Source organism: Hyla sarda, chromosome 4 (genome assembly GCF_029499605.1).
Source record: "Hyla sarda isolate aHylSar1 chromosome 4, aHylSar1.hap1, whole genome shotgun sequence".
Taxonomy (NCBI): Eukaryota; Metazoa; Chordata; class Amphibia; order Anura; family Hylidae; genus Hyla; species Hyla sarda.
The window spans coordinates 24,028,481-24,045,249 of NC_079192.1; the positions used below are offsets into that span (position 1 = coordinate 24,028,481).

General features: G+C 46.5%; 1 protein-coding gene across 2 annotated transcripts in view; it reads right to left on the minus strand.

The window, feature by feature from the left end:
* Window positions 1–16,310, minus strand: part of NAT16 (N-acetyltransferase 16 (putative)) — a 36,560-nt gene extending 20,250 nt beyond the window's left edge. The window contains exons 1-2 of one of the 2 annotated variants that reach the window (XM_056570180.1): window positions 16,164–16,310; window positions 4,033–4,145 (exon numbers count right to left, since the gene is read on the minus strand). The gene's annotated coding sequence lies outside the window, so the exon portion shown is untranslated. Of the gene's footprint in view, window positions 1–4,018; window positions 4,146–16,163 lie in introns of both variants that reach the window. The other variant, XM_056570181.1, reaches the window with a different exon arrangement.
* Window positions 16,311–16,769: the final 459 nt, after the last annotated feature.

The window sequence follows — 16,769 nt, forward strand, 5'->3', positions numbered from 1 at the left end:
TATCTATCTATCTATCTATCTATCTATCTATCTCACATCTATCTAACTATCTATCTATCTATCTCATATCTATCTATCTATATCATATCTATCTATCTATCTATCTCATATCTATCTATCTCATATCTATCTATCTCATATCTATCTATCTATCTATCTATCTATCTCATATCTATCTATCTCATATCTATCTCATATCTATCTCATATCTATCTCATATCTATCTCATATCTATCTCATATCTATCTATCTATCTCATATCTATCTATCTCATATCTATCTATCTATCTCACATCTATATATCTATCTATCTCATATCTATCTATCTATCTCATATCTATCTCATATCTATCTATATTATCTATCTATCTCATATCTATCTATATTATCTATCTCATATATATCTATCTATCTCATATCTATCTATATTATCTATCTCATATATATCTATCTATCTCATATCTATCTATATTATCTATCTCATATATATCTATCTATCTCATATCTATCTATCTCATATCTATCTATCTATCTATCTGTCTATCTCATATCTATCTATCTATCTATCTATCTCATATCTATCTATCTCATATCTATCTATCTATCTTTCTATCTATCTATGTATCTATTTATCTCATATATTTCTATCTATTTCATATGTATCTATGATGAAAGAAATCAAGTGATTGACGGATTTACAACATGTGATGAAGAATGGCTGACAGGTGGTTGCGGGTATGAGACCTCGTAGATGACCTATTGACAGATGAAGGAATCTTTTGTTGCGGTAGAATCTTCATCCTGATATATACAGAACCCTCTCTCTCACCCTGTGAGGTGCCATCTTTGGTGTATACCGGGGAGTATACAGCCAGAAGTAACATCCAAGACGTATAGCAAGATGCCTCCAGCAGCGGCGGGCTTCAGTAGAATATCTCTTAGAGAAGATATCTCTTTACTAGAAGGTCCAAGGCATTTCACCCTTAATGGGGTCATGATGAAGGCTTCTGCCGAATCCCGTCAGCCCTTCTCAAGCTTGTCCTGCTGGATGGGATTTTTACAAGTTTTTAAACCAGATATATTTTTGTTGGTGACCAATGTTCCTGGAGGCATCTTCCTATACTTCTTGGAAGAACCTTGTGTTCTGTGCGCAGCGAGCACAACCGTGCCGCCTAACGTGAGGATCCAGTGGAGCGACCCAGCTGTTACACCCCGCAGCAGCTGCACATATCTCTACATACATCTAAATATATCCCACCATGATTAATACATAAGCCTGGAGATAAGTGCTCACCACCACGTCTCACCCTGTGCATGCTGTCACACACAATGAAAACCCCTTACTGCACCAAGACGTCACAGGAAAGAGCGCTCCACGGGACCCCACAGCTGTCACATGTCCCATCACTTACCAACAGCCTGGACTCATAGAATAGAACACGAGAACGACAGTGAAGACTGACACACACAGCACAATACCAGACAGCGGGCACTACTGCTGCTCCTAGGGTTGCCACCTGGACGGTATTTTACCGGCACAGCCGGTATTTTGGCTATCCTGACGGTATTTTTATATTAAAAATACCGGCCATGCAATGGGCGGTATTTATCCAACCAATCCTCCAACTCCCGGAATGTTGCACCATATACTATACCAGTGTTTCCCAACCAGGGGCGCCTCCAGCTGTTGCAAAACTACAACTCCCAGCATGCCCGGACAGCCGTTGGCTGTCCGGGCATGCTGGGAGTTGTAGTTTTGCAACAGCTGGAGGCGCCCCTGGTTGGGAAACACTGACCTATACTATATACTACTATATCGTCCAACATGCTGGGAGTTGTAGTTTTGCAACAGCTGGAGGCGCCCCTGGTTGGGAAACACTGACCTATACTATATACTACTATATCGTCCAACATGCTGGGAGTTGTAGTTTTGCAACAGCTGGAGGCGCCCCTGGTTGGGAAACACTGACCTATACTATATACTACTATATCGTCCAACATGCTGGGAGTTGTAGTTTTTATTTGTGGCAGTTGCTGAGCCACAGGCTGTATCAGGGCATGCTGGGAGTTGTAGTTTTGTAACAGATGGAGGCGCCCCAGGTTGGGAAACATTGACCTATACTAAAGACTACTATATCGTCCAACATGCTGGGAGTTGTAGTTTTTATTTGGGGCAGCTGCTGAGCCACAGGCTGTATCAGGGCATGCTGGGAGTTGTAGTTTTGCAACAGCTGGAGGCATCCCTGGTTGGGAAACATTGACCTATACTATATACTACTATATAGTGCTACATGCTGGGAGTTGTAGTTTTGTAACAGCTGGAGGCGCCCCAGGTTGGGAAACATTGACCTATACTATAGACTACTATATCGTCCAACATGCTGGGAGTTGTAGTCTATACTATAGACTACTATATCGTCCAACATGCTGGGAGTTGTAGTCTATACTATAGACTACTATATCGTCCAACATGCTGGGAGTTGTTTTATTTGGGGCAGCTGCTGAGCCACAGGCTGTATCAGGGCATGCTGGGAGTTGTAGTTTTGCAAAAGCTGGAGGCACCCCAGGTTGGGAAACATTGACCTATACTATATACTACTATATAGTCCAACATGCTGGGAGTTGTAGTTTTGTAACAGCTGGAGGCACCCCTGGTTGGGAAACACTGACCTATACTATAGACTACTATATCATCCAACATGCTGGGAGTTGTAGTTTTTATTTGTGGTAGCTGCTGAGCTACAGGCTGTATCAGGGCATACTGGGAGTTGTAGTTTTGTAACAGCTGGAGGTGCCCCTGGTTGGGAAACATTGATCTATACTATAGACTACTATATAGTCCAACATGCTGGGAGTTGTAGTTTTTATTTGGGGCAGCTGCTGAGCCACAGGCTGTATCAGGGCATGCTGGGAGTTGTAGTTTTGTAACAGCTGGAGGTGCCCCTGGTTGGGAAACACTGACCTATACTATATACTACTATATCGTCCAACATGCTGGGAGTTGTAGTTTTGTAACAGCTGGAGGCTCCTCTGGTTGGGAAATACTGACCTATACTAAAGACTACTATATCGTCCAACATGCTGGGAGTTGTAGTTTTGCAACAGCTGGAGGCACCCCAGGTAGGGAAACACTGACCTATACTATATACTACTATATAGTCCAACATGCTGGGAGTTGTAGTTTTTATTTGTGGTAGCTGCTGAGCTACAGGCTGTATCAGGGCATACTGGGAGTTGTAGTTTTGTAACAGCTGGAGGTGCCCCTGGTTGGGAAACATTGATCTATACTATAGACTACTATATAGTCCAACATGCTGGGAGTTGTAGTTTTTATTTGGGGCAGCTGCTGAGCCACAGGCTGTATCAGGGCATGCTGGGAGTTGTAGTTTTGTAACAGCTGGAGGTGCCCCTGGTTGGGAAACACTGACCTATACTATATACTACTATATCGTCCAACATGCTGGGAGTTGTAGTTTTGTAACAGCTGGAGGCTCCTCTGGTTGGGAAATACTGACCTATACTAAAGACTACTATATCGTCCAACATGCTGGGAGTTGTAGTTTTGCAACAGCTGGAGGCACCCCAGGTAGGGAAACACTGACCTATACTATATACTACTATATAGTCCAACATGCTGGGAGTTGTAGTTTTCATTTGGGGCAGCTGCTGAGCCACAGGCTGTATCAGGGCATGCTGGGAGTTGTAGTTAGTAACTAACGGCAACTCCTGAATTTAATAAAAAAAATAAAAAAAAGGGATCAAAAGCTACAGATTGGGGTACAGGAAATTAGCCCCCGTAAGGAAAAATAACAAAAAAGCTTATAGGAATCAGAATAGGACAAAATGTGCATCCTGTGATGTCACGCATATATAATTAATTATGCAAATTTGCACGGCTTATATATATTTTTTTTTGCAAGAAAGGTGGCAACCCTAGCTACTCCTTCCACTCTAGTCACATCCAAAGCCTTCACCATACTTTGTGCCAACAGGTGCTGGAAATCCATCACCAACTCACCCCCAGCAGCTTACCAGAATTCCCCAAAATCCAACGCCGGGGAGGAAGAGCAGCCGCCTATGTACAGACGGGGGCGAGCCGAGCTGTAGGATTAGAAGCTGAACTGTAAACGCAGCTCTGGGGGTGTCTGGAGTATAAAAGATAAAGATACTGAAGATTAGTAAAGAAACATTTTACGAAATATACTTAAAGGGGTACTCCATTAGAAAACTATTTTTTTTTAATCAACAGGTGCCAGAAAGTTAAACAGATTTGTAAATTACTTCTATTTAAAAATCTTAATCCTTCCAGTACTTATCAGCTGCTGTGTGCTCCAGAGGAAGTTATTTTCTTTTTGAATTTCCTTTCTGTCTGACCACAGTGCTCTCTGCTGACACCTCTGTCCATGTCCGGAACTGTCCAGAGTAGGATAGGTTTGCTATGGGGATTTGCTCCTACTCTGGACAGTTCCTGACATGGACAGAGGTGTCAGCAGAGAGCACTGTGGTCACACAGAAAATAAATTCAAAAAGAAAAGTATTATACAGCAGATGATAGGTACTGGAAGAATTAAAGGGGTACTCCGGTGGAAAACTTTTTTTTTTTTAAATCAACTGATGCCAGAGAGTTAAACAGATTTGTAAATTACTTATATTAAAAAATCATAATCCTTCCAGTACTTATTTGCTGCTGAATACTACAGAGGGATTTTTTTTTCTTTTTGGAACACAGAGCTCTCTGCTGACATCACGACCACAGTGCTCTCTGCTGACATCTCTGTCCATTTTAGGAACTGTCCAGAGCAGCATATGTGAGCTATGGGGATTTTCTCCTACTCTGAACAGTTCCTAAAATGGACAGAGGTGTCAGCAGAGAGCACTGTGCTTGTGATGTCAGCAGAGAGCTCTGTGTTCCAGAAAGAAAATAATTTCTTCTGTAGTATTCAGCAGCTAATAAGTACTGGAAGGTACTCCTGGAGTACCCCTTTAAGATTTGTAAATAGAAGTAATTTACTAATATGTTTAACTTTCTGGCACCAGTTGATTTTAACTCCTTAAGGACGCAGGGCGTATGGGTATGCCCCCGTTCCCGAGTCCTTAAGGACTCAGGGCGTACCTGTAAATCCTGTGTCCTGCTAATGGGGTTTAAACCGTTCTCACAAGCGGAGAACGGGTTAAACCCCAAGGGTCCCGGTTGCTACGGGCAGCCAGGATCCACGGCTAATGCCGGGCACCGCCGATCGGGCCGATGCCCGGCATTAACCATTTAGACGCCGCAATTAAAGTTGATCGTGGCATCTAAACTGAAAGTGAAACTATCCCGGCAGCTCAGCGGAGATGTCCCAATCAGCTTCCTGGACAACAGGAGGGTCCTCAACTGCCTCCTCGTCGTCCAATCGGCGATCTGCTGCTCCATGCCTGTGCAGCAGGCTAGAACAGCAGAGCGCCGGTAACCCTGATCAATGCTGTGCAATGGGATAGCATTTAACAGTGTATAGCCCCCTGAGCTATACTATGCAAGAAAAAGTAAAAAGTGTTAAAAAAAAAAATAAGAGAATACATGTGAATAAGCCCCCCCCCCAATAAAAAGTTAAATCACCCTCTTTTTCCTATTTTTTAAATAAAATAATGTAATAAAAAAAAATCATATGTGGTACCGCCACGTGTGTAAATGTCCGAACTATTAAAATATAAGGTTATCTAAATGGCACGGTCGATGGCGTTCACGTTAAAAATACCAAAGTCCAAAATAGTGAACTTTTGGTCACTTTATATTCCATAAAAATATTAATAAAAAGCGATCAAAAAGTCCCATCAAAACAAAAATGGTACCGATAAAACTAAAGACCACGGCGCAAAAAATAAGCCCTCATATAGCCCCAAAAGTTATAGGGGTCAATGACAATTTTAAACATTCTAATTTTGGCGCATGTAGTTATCATTTCTTTAAAGTAGTGAAATAAATAAAACCTAGATAAATTGGGTATCCCTGTAACCGTATGGACCTACAGATTAAAGATAAGGTGTCATTTTTACCTAAAAGTGCACTGCGTAGAATCGGAAGCCCTAAAAATTTGCAAAATTGTGGTTTTTTTTCTTCATTTCACCCCACAAAATTTTTTTTTGTTTCGTTGCAGATTATGTTATAATATAAGTAAGGTCATTACAAAGTACAATCGGTGACGCAAAAAACAAGCCCTTATATGGGTCTGTAGGTGCAAAATTGAGCGTGTTATGATTTTTAGAAGATCGAAAATGCAAAAACGAAGATTGTTTTGAGTCCTTAAAGGGGTACTCCGGCCCTTAGACATCTTATCTCCTATCCCAAGGATAGGGGATAAGATGCCTGATCGCAGGGGTCCCGCCACTGGGGACCACCGTTTTCTTGCACGCCGCACCCTGTTAAAATCAGTCTGATTACTGTTGATCGCGCAAGCCTATGAGAAGGGAGCGTGACAGCCCAGAGGCTTGCATTGAGGGGGCGGAGCGTGACGTCACACGGGGCGGAGCCTTGACGTCACAACGCTCCGGCCCCGTGATCGACCGTAATCAGACCCGGAGGGAACACGCTCCGGGGATTGATTTTAACGGATTGCGGCGTGCAAGATAATGGGGGTCCCCAGCGGCGGGACCCCTGCGATCAGGCATCTTATCCCCTATCCTTTGGATAGGGGATGAGATGTCTAAGCGCCGGAGTACCCCTTTAAGCTGAAAACGGGCTGAGTCCTTAAAGGGGTACTCCGCCCCTGGCATCTTATCCCCTATCCAAAGGATAGGGGATAAGATGTTAGATCGCCGCGGTCCCGCTGCTGGGGACCCCTGGGATCCCCGCTGCGGCACTCCACCATCATTACTGCACAGAGCGAGTTCGCTCTGTGCGTAATGACGGGCGATACAGGGGCCGGAGCAGCGTGACGTCATGGCTCCGCCCCTCATGACATCACGGCCCGTCCCCTTAATGCAAGTCTATGGCAGGGGGGCGTGATGACCGCCACGCCCCCTCCCATATTGACGGGGGCGGGCCGTGACGCCACCAGGGGCGGAGCCGTGACTTAACGATGCTCCGGCCCCTGTATTGCCCGTCATTACGTGCAGAGCGATCTCGCTCTGCGCAGTAATGATAGCGGGGTGCTGCAGCAGCGATTCCCGGGGTCCCCAGCAGCGGGACCCCGGCGATCTGACATCTTATCCCCTGTCCTTTGGATAGGGGACCAGATGTCTAGGGGCGGAGTACCCCTTTAATGGGTTAAAAAAGAAATGTTTTCCACCAGAGTACCCCTTTAACATTGCATCTAGATGTAACCAGCTCTATAGCTAGGGGTGAAAAGCAAAGATTGAAAATGGCCCTTCCATTAGAGCAGTATTCTCAAACTGAGGCCCTCCAGATGTTGCAAAACTTCAACTCCCAGCATGCCCGGACAGCCGTTGGCTGTCCGGGCATGCTGGGAGTTGAAGTTTTGCAACATCTGGAGGGCCACAGTTTGAGACTTCTGAATTAAAGTATCTAAGGGGTCAGAGGTTTGGGATCATTTTATCACAACCTGCGCAGAGGAAAAGTTGCTGAGTTGCCCATAGCAACCAATCAGATGGCTTCTTTCATTTTTAACAAGGCCTCTGCAAAATGAAAGCAGCGATCTGATTGGTTGCTATGGGCAACTCAGCAACTTTTCCTCTGGACGGGTTTTAATAAATCTCCCCCATAAAGTATTAAAATGATAAAATGTAAACTTCTTGCAGCTACCATTAGGGGGCGCTCACTGTATACTGAATAATCCAATTGTTATTGACCTATTCAATTATTCATCTTTGGACACACAGGAGACTTATCAAACCCTGTCCTGAGGAAAAGATGCTGAGTTGCCCATAGCAACCAATCAGATCGCTGCTTTCATTTTTAACAAGGCCTCTAGAAAAAGAAAGAAGCCATCTGATTGGTTGCTAGGGGCAACTCAGCATCTTTTCCTCTGGAGAGGTTTTGATAACTCTTCCCCATAGATCTCTCCTCATCCTAATACACAGACACCAGGACACACAGACCTCTCCTCATCCTAATATACAGACATCAGGACACACAGACCTCTCCTCATCCTAATACACAGACACCAGGACACACAGACCTCTCCTCATCCTAATACACAGACATCAGGACACACAGATCTCTCCTCATCCTAATACACAGATATCAGGACACACAGATCTCTCCTCATCCTAATACACAGACACCAGGACACACAGATCTCTCCTCATCCTAATATACAGATATCAGGACACACAGATCTCTCCTCATCCTAATACACAGACATCAGGACACACAGACCTCTCCTCATCCTAATACACAGACATCAGGACACACAGACCTCTCCTCATCCTAATATACAGACATCAGGACACACAGATCTCTCCTCATCCTAATATACAGACATCAGGACACACAGATCTCTCCTCATCCTAATATACAGATATCAGGACACACAGATCTCTCCTCATCCTAATACACAGACATCAGGACACACAGACCTCTCCTCATCCTAATACACAGACATCAGGACACACAGACCTCTCCTCATCCTAATATACAGACATCAGGACACACAGATCTCTCCTCATCCTAATACACAGACATCAGGACACACAGACCTCTCCGCCTCCTAATACACAGACATCAGGACACACAGACCTCTCCTCATCCTAATATACAGATATCAGGACACACAGATCTCTCCTCATCCTAATATACAGACATCAGGACACACAGACCTCTCCTCATCCTATTACACAGACATCAGGACACACAGACCTCTCCTCATCCTAATACACAGACATCAGGACACACAGACCTCTCCTCATCCTAATATACAGATATCAGGACACACAGATCTCTCCTCATCCTAATATACAGACATCAGGACACAAAGACCTCTCCTCATCCTATTACACAGATATCAGGACACACAGATCTCTCCTCATCCTAATACACAGACATCAGGACACACAGACCTCTCCTCATCCTATTACACAGATATCAGGACACACAGATCTCTCCTCATCCTAATACACAGATATCAGGACACACAGACCTCTCCTCATCCTAATATACAGATATCAGGACACACAGATCTCTCCTCATCCTAATATACAGACATCAGGACACACAGACCTCTCCTCATCCTATTACACAGATATCAGGACACACAGATCTCTCCTCATCCTAATACACAGACATCAGGACACACAGATCTCTCCTCATCCTAATATACAGATATCAGGACACACAGATCTCTCCTCATCCTAATACACAGACATCAGGACACACATATCTCTCCTCATCCTAATATACAGATATCAGGACACACAGATCTCTCCTCATCCTAATACACAGACATCAGGACACACAGATCTCTCCTCATGCTAATACACAGATATCAGGACAAACAGATCTCTCCTCATCCTAATATACAGATATCAGGACACACAGATCTCTCCTCATCCTAATATACAGACATCAGGACACACAGATCTCTCCTCATCCTAATACACAGATATCAGGACACACAGATCTCTCCTCATCCTAATACACAGACATCAGGACACACAGATCTCTCCTCATCCTAATACACAGACATCAGGACACACAGATCTCTCCTCATCCTAATACACAGATATCAGGACAAACAGATCTCTCCTCATCCTAATATACAGATATCAGGACACACAGATCTCTCCTCATCCTAATACACAGATATCAGGACACACAGATCTCTCCTCATCCTAATACACAGATATCAGGACACACAAATCTCTCCTCATCCTAATACACAGATAGGACACACAGATCTCTCCTCATCCTAATACACAGATATCAGGACACACAGATCTCTCCTCATCCTAATACACAGACATCAGGACACACAGATCTCTCCTCATCCTAATACACAGACATCAGGACACACAGATCTCTCCTCATCCTAATACACAGACATCAGGACACACAGATCTCTCCTCATCCTAATACACAGATATCAGGACAAACAGATCTCTCCTCATCCTAATATGCAGATATCAGGACACACAGATCTCTCCTCATCCTAATACACAGATATCAGGACACACAGATCTCTCCTCATCCTAATACACAGATATCAGGACACACAAATCTCTCCTCATCCTAATACACAGATAGGACACACAGATCTCTCCTCATCCTAATACACAGATATCAGGACACACAGATCTCTCCTCATCCTAATACACAGACATCAGGACACACAGATCTCTCCTCATCCTAATACACAGATATCAGGACACACAGATCTCTCCTCATCCTAATACACAGATATCAGGACACACAGATCTCTCCTCATCCTAATACACAGACATCAGGACACACAGACCTCTCCTCATCCTAATACACAGATATCAGGACACACAAATCTCTCCTCATCCTAATACACAGACATCAGGATCCCCCCATCCATACTTTCACATAGTCTCGCCACCTGCCAGCCTTCATCCCTCTCCATTTCCCCTCATGATGTCTCCTCCTCCTCCTCCTCCTCCTCCTCCTCCTCTCTGTCCTGGTGTCACGATGCAGCATTGTCGCCTTTATAGACATATCCAGGTCGCCCCCCCCATCCTCTCCATATACAGACCCCCCCCATCCTCTCTATATACAGACCCCTCCATCCTCTCTATATACAGACCCCCCCATCCTCTCCATATACAGACCCCCCCCCCATCCTCTCCATATACAGACCCCTCCATCCTCTCCATATACAGACCCCCCATCCTCTCTATATACAGACCCCCCCATCCTCTCTATATACAGACCCCCCATCCTCTCCATATACAGACCCTACATCCTCTCCATATACAGACCCCCCATCCTCTCTATATACAGACCCCTCCATCCTCTCCATATACAGACCCCCCCATCCTCTCTATATACAGACCCCCCCATCCTCTCTATATACAGACCCCCCATCCTCTCCATATACAGACCCCTCCATCCTCTCTATATACAGACCCCTCCATCCTCTCTATATACAGACCCTCCCATCCTCTCCATATACAGACCCCCCCATCCTCTCTATATACAGACCCCTCCATCCTCTCTATATACAGACCCCCCCATCCTCTCCATATACAGACCCCTCCATCCTCTCTATATACAGACCCCCCATCCTCTCCATATACAGACACCCCCATCCTCTCCATATACAGACCCCTCACCCCCATCCTCTCTATATACAGACCCCTCCATCCTCTCCATATACAGACCCCTCCATCCTCTCCATATACAGACCCCTCCATCCTCTCCATATACAGACCCCCCCATCCTCTCCATATACAGACCCCTCCATCCTCTCTATATACAGACCCTACATCCTCTCTATATACAGACCCCCCCCATCCTCTCTATATACAGACCCCCCCCATCCTCTCCATATACAGACCCCTCCATCCTCTCTATATACAGACCCCCCATCCTCTCTATATACAGACCCCCCATCCTCTCCATATACAGACCCCTCCATCCTCTCCATATACAGACCCCTCCATCCTCTCCATATACAGAGCCCTCCATCCTCTCCATATACAGACCCCTCCATCCTCTCCATATACAGACCCCTCCATCCTCTCCATATACAGAGCCCTCCATCCTCTCTATATACAGACCCCCCATCCTCTCCATATACAGACCCCTCCATCCTCTCCATATACAGACCCCCCATCCTCTCTATATACAGACCCCTACATCCTCTCCATATACAGACCCCTCCATCCTCTCCATATACAGAGCCCTCCATCCTCTCCATATACAGACCCCTCCATCCTCTCCATATACAGACACCCCCATCCTCTCTATATACAGACCCCCCCATCCTCTCCATATACAGACACCCCCATCCTCTCCATATACAGACCCCCCCATCCTCTCCATATACAGACCCCTCCATCCTCTCCATATACAGACACCCCCATCCTCTCCATATACAGACCCTACATCCTCTCCATATACAGACCCTACATCCTCTCTATATACAGACCCCTCCATCCTCTCCATATACAGACCCCTCCATCCTCTCTATATACAGACCCCTCACCCTCATCCTCTCTATATACAGACCCCCCCCCCATCCTCTCTATATACAGACCCCTCCATCCTCTCTATATACAGACCCCTCACCCTCATCCTCTCTATATACAGACCCCCCCATCCTCTCTATATACAGACCCCCCCATCCTCTCCATATACAGACCCCTCCATCCTCTCCATATACAGACCCCCATCCTCTCCATATACAGACCCCTCCATCCTCTCTATATACAGACCCCCCCCATCCTCTCTATATACAGACCCCCATCCTCTCCATATACAGACCCCTCCATCCTCTCCATATACAGACCCCTCCATCCTCTCTATATACAGACCCCTCCATCCTCTCTATATACAGACCCCCCATCCTCTCCATATACAGACCCCTCCATCCTCTCCATATACAGACCCCTCCATCCTCTCCATATACAGACCCTACATCCTCTCCATATACAGACCCTACATCCTCTCTATATACAGACCCCCCCCATCCTCTCTATATACAGACCCCCCATCCTCTCCATATACAGACCCCTCCATCCTCTCCATATACAGACCCCCCCATCCTCTCTATATACAGACCCCCATCCTCTCCATATACAGACCCCCCCATCCTCTCTATATACAGACCCCTACATCCTCTCTATATACAGACCCCCCCATCCTCTCTATATACAGACCCCCCATCCTCTCCATATACAGACCCCTCCATCCTCTCCATATACAGACACCCCCATCCTCTCTATATACAGACCCCCCATCCTCTCCATATACAGACCCTACATCCTCTCTATATACAGACCCCTCCATCCTCTCTATATACAGACCCCTCACCCTCATCCTCTCTATATACAGACCCCCCCATCCTCTCTATATACAGACCCCCCCATCCTCTCCATATACAGACCCCTCCATCCTCTCCATATACAGACCCCTCCATCCTCTCCATATACAGACCCCTCCATCCTCTCTATATACAGACCCCCCATCCTCTCTATATACAGACCCCCATCCTCTCCATATACAGACCCCTCCATCCTCTCCATATACAGACCCCTCCATCCTCTCTATATACAGACCCCTCCATCCTCTCTATATACAGACCCCCCCATCCTCTCCATATACAGACCCCTCCATCCTCTCTATATACAGACCCCTCCATCCTCTCCATATACAGACCCTACATCCTCTCTATATACAGACCCCCCCCATCCTCTCTATATACAGACCCCCCATCCTCTCCATATACAGACCCCTCCATCCTCTCCATATACAGACCCCCCCATCCTCTCTATATACAGACCCCCATCCTCTCCATATACAGACCCCCCATCCTCTCTATATACAGACCCCTCCATCCTCTCCATATACAGACCCCTACATCCTCTCCATATACAGACCCCCATCCTCTCCATATACAGACCCCTCCATCCTCTCTATATACAGACCCCCCCATCCTCTCTATATACAGACCCCCCATCCTCTCCATATACAGACCCCTCCATCCTCTCCATATACAGACACCCCCATCCTCTCCATATACAGACCCCTACATCCTCTCTATATACAGACCCCTACATCCTCTCCATATACAGACCCCTTCCATCCTCTCCATATACAGACCCCTCCATCCTCTCCATATACAGACCCCCATCCTCTCCATATACAGACCCCTCCATCCTCTCTATATACAGACCCCCCCCATCCTCTCTATATACAGACCCCCCATCCTCTCCATATACAGACCCCTCCATCCTCTCCATATACAGACACCCCCATCCTCTCTATATACAGACCCCCCATCCTCTCCATATACAGACCCTACATCCTCTCTATATACAGACCCCTCCATCCTCTCTATATACAGACCCCTCCATCCCCTCCATATACAGACCCCCCCATCCTCTCCATATACAGACCCCTCCATCCTCTCCATATACGGACCCCTCACCCTCATCCTCTCCATATACAGACCCCCCATCCTCTCTATATACAGACCCTACATCCTCTCCATATACAGACCCCTCCATCCTCTTCATATACAGACCCCTCATCCTCTCCATATACAGACCCCTCCATCCTCTTCATATACAGACCCCTCCATCCTCTTCATATACTGACCCCTCCATCCTCTTCATATACGGACCCCTCACCCTCATCCTCTCCATATACAGACCCTCATCCTCTCCATATACAGACCCCCCATCCTCTCTATATACAGACCCCTCACCCTCATCCTCTCCATATACAGACCCTCCATCCTCTTCATATACGGACCCCTCCATCCTCTCCATATACAGACCCCTCCATCCTCTCCATATACAGACCCTACATCCTCTCCATATACAGACCCTCCATCCTCTTCATATACGGACCCCTCCATCCTCTCCATATACAGACCCCTCCATCCTCTCCATATACAGACCCTCCATCCTCTTCATATACAGACCCCTCCATCCTCTCTATATACAGATCCCCCCATCCTCTCCATATACAGACCCTACATCCTCTCCATATACAGACCCCTCCATCCTCTCCATATACAGACACCCCCATCCTCTCTATATACAGACCCCTCACCCTCATCCTCTCCATATACAGACCCCTCCATCCTCTCTATATACAGACCCCTCATCCTCTCCATATACAGACCCCTCCATCCTCTCCATATACAGACCCCTCCATCCTCTCCATATACAGACCCCTCACCCCCATCCTCTCCATATACAGACCCCTCCATCCTCTCCATATACAGACCCTACATCCTCTCTATATACAGACCCCTCCATCCTCTCTATACACAGACCCCTCCATCCTCTCTATATACAGACCCTCCATCCTCTCCATATACAGACCCCTCCATCCTCTCCATATACAGACCCTACATCCTCTCTATATACAGACCCCTCACCCTCATCCTCTCCATATACTGACCCTCCATCCTCTCCATATACAGACCCCTCCATCCTCTCTATATACAGACCCCTCACCCTCATCCTCTCCATATACAGACCCCTCCATCCTCTCCATATACAGACCCCTCACCCTCATCCTCTCCATATACAGACCCCTCACCCTCATCCTCTCCATATACAGACCCCTCACCCTCATCCTCTCCATATACAGACCCCTCACCCCCATCCTCTCCATATACAGACCCCTCCATCCTCTCCATATACAGACCCTACACCTCTCTATATACAGACCCCTCCATCCTCTCTATACACAGACCCCTCCATCCTCTCCATATACAGACCCCTCACCCCCATCCTCTCCATATACAGACCCCTCCATCCTCTCCATATACAGACCCTACATCCTCTCTATATACAGACCCCTCCATCCTCTCTATACACAGACCCCTCCATCCTCTCTATATACAGACCCTCCATCCTCTCCATATACAGACCCCTCCATCCTCTCCATATACAGACCCTACATCCTCTCTATATACAGACCCCTCACCCTCATCCTCTCCATATACTGACCCTCCATCCTCTCCATATACAGACCCCTCCATCCTCTCTATATACAGACCCCTCACCCTCATCCTCTCCATATACAGACCCCTCCATCCTCTCCATATACAGACCCCTCACCCTCATCCTCTCCATATACAGACCCCTCACCCTCATCCTCTCCATATACAGACCCCTCACCCTCATCCTCTCCATATACAGACCCCTCACCCCCATCCTCTCCATATACAGACCCCTCCATCCTCTCCATATACAGACCCTACACCTCTCTATATACAGACCCCTCCATCCTCTCTATACACAGACCCCTCCATCCTCTCCATATACAGACCCCTCACCCCCATCCTCTCCATATACAGACCCCTCCATCCTCTCCATATACAGACCCTACACCTCTCTATATACAGACCCCTCCATCCTCTCTATACACAGACCCCTCCATCCTCTCCATATACAGACCCCTCCATCCTCTCCATATACAGACCCTACATCCTCTCTATATACAGACCCCTCACCCTCAACCTCTCTATATACAGACCCTCACATTTACATATAAATCCACAGGGTAGACAGAATCTAGGCAATGTTACCGAAGCGGTGCGGTGACAGTCCTTGGTATTCTTCCTTTGCCTTCCTCCCTCCTGCTCTCTGTGCCTCTGTCTCTCTATATCATCTCTATGAGCCCTCCCCATCCAGAAATCCTTTCGCTGCTCCCCTCCCCCCTCTATGGAAGAAAGAAAAGCACCCCATGTCTCTCACCATCCCTCCATCTCTCCCTATCCCTGCATCCCTCCCACATCCAACTTCCATTCAGAGGGCTGGGCATGAAATGGGCACATGTATGGTGAGAGATGCTGGCCTCTGAGATCAGGGAGAGGAAGGGTGCATTCATCTGGCACTTGTCTCCTCTCCGGGTGACAGCACGTGTCATACCCCCACCACCATAGAGACAGAAAATAAAGGGAATGTCTGTGCCAGGCATCACTGAGGGGCAATCAGCCTTGGTGGGCAAAACACTTCCCCTCTGCCCAATGCGCATGGGTGTTATCACTGAGAAGGGCAAAGATGAAGGGCAATTCATGAATAAAATCAGCAAGTAAATGCAGAAAAAGATGTAAAAACGTGATGATATAATGTAAAAGCCTGAACAAGATGTAAATATGGCTGTGACTGTATAGAACAATAAAACTATAACC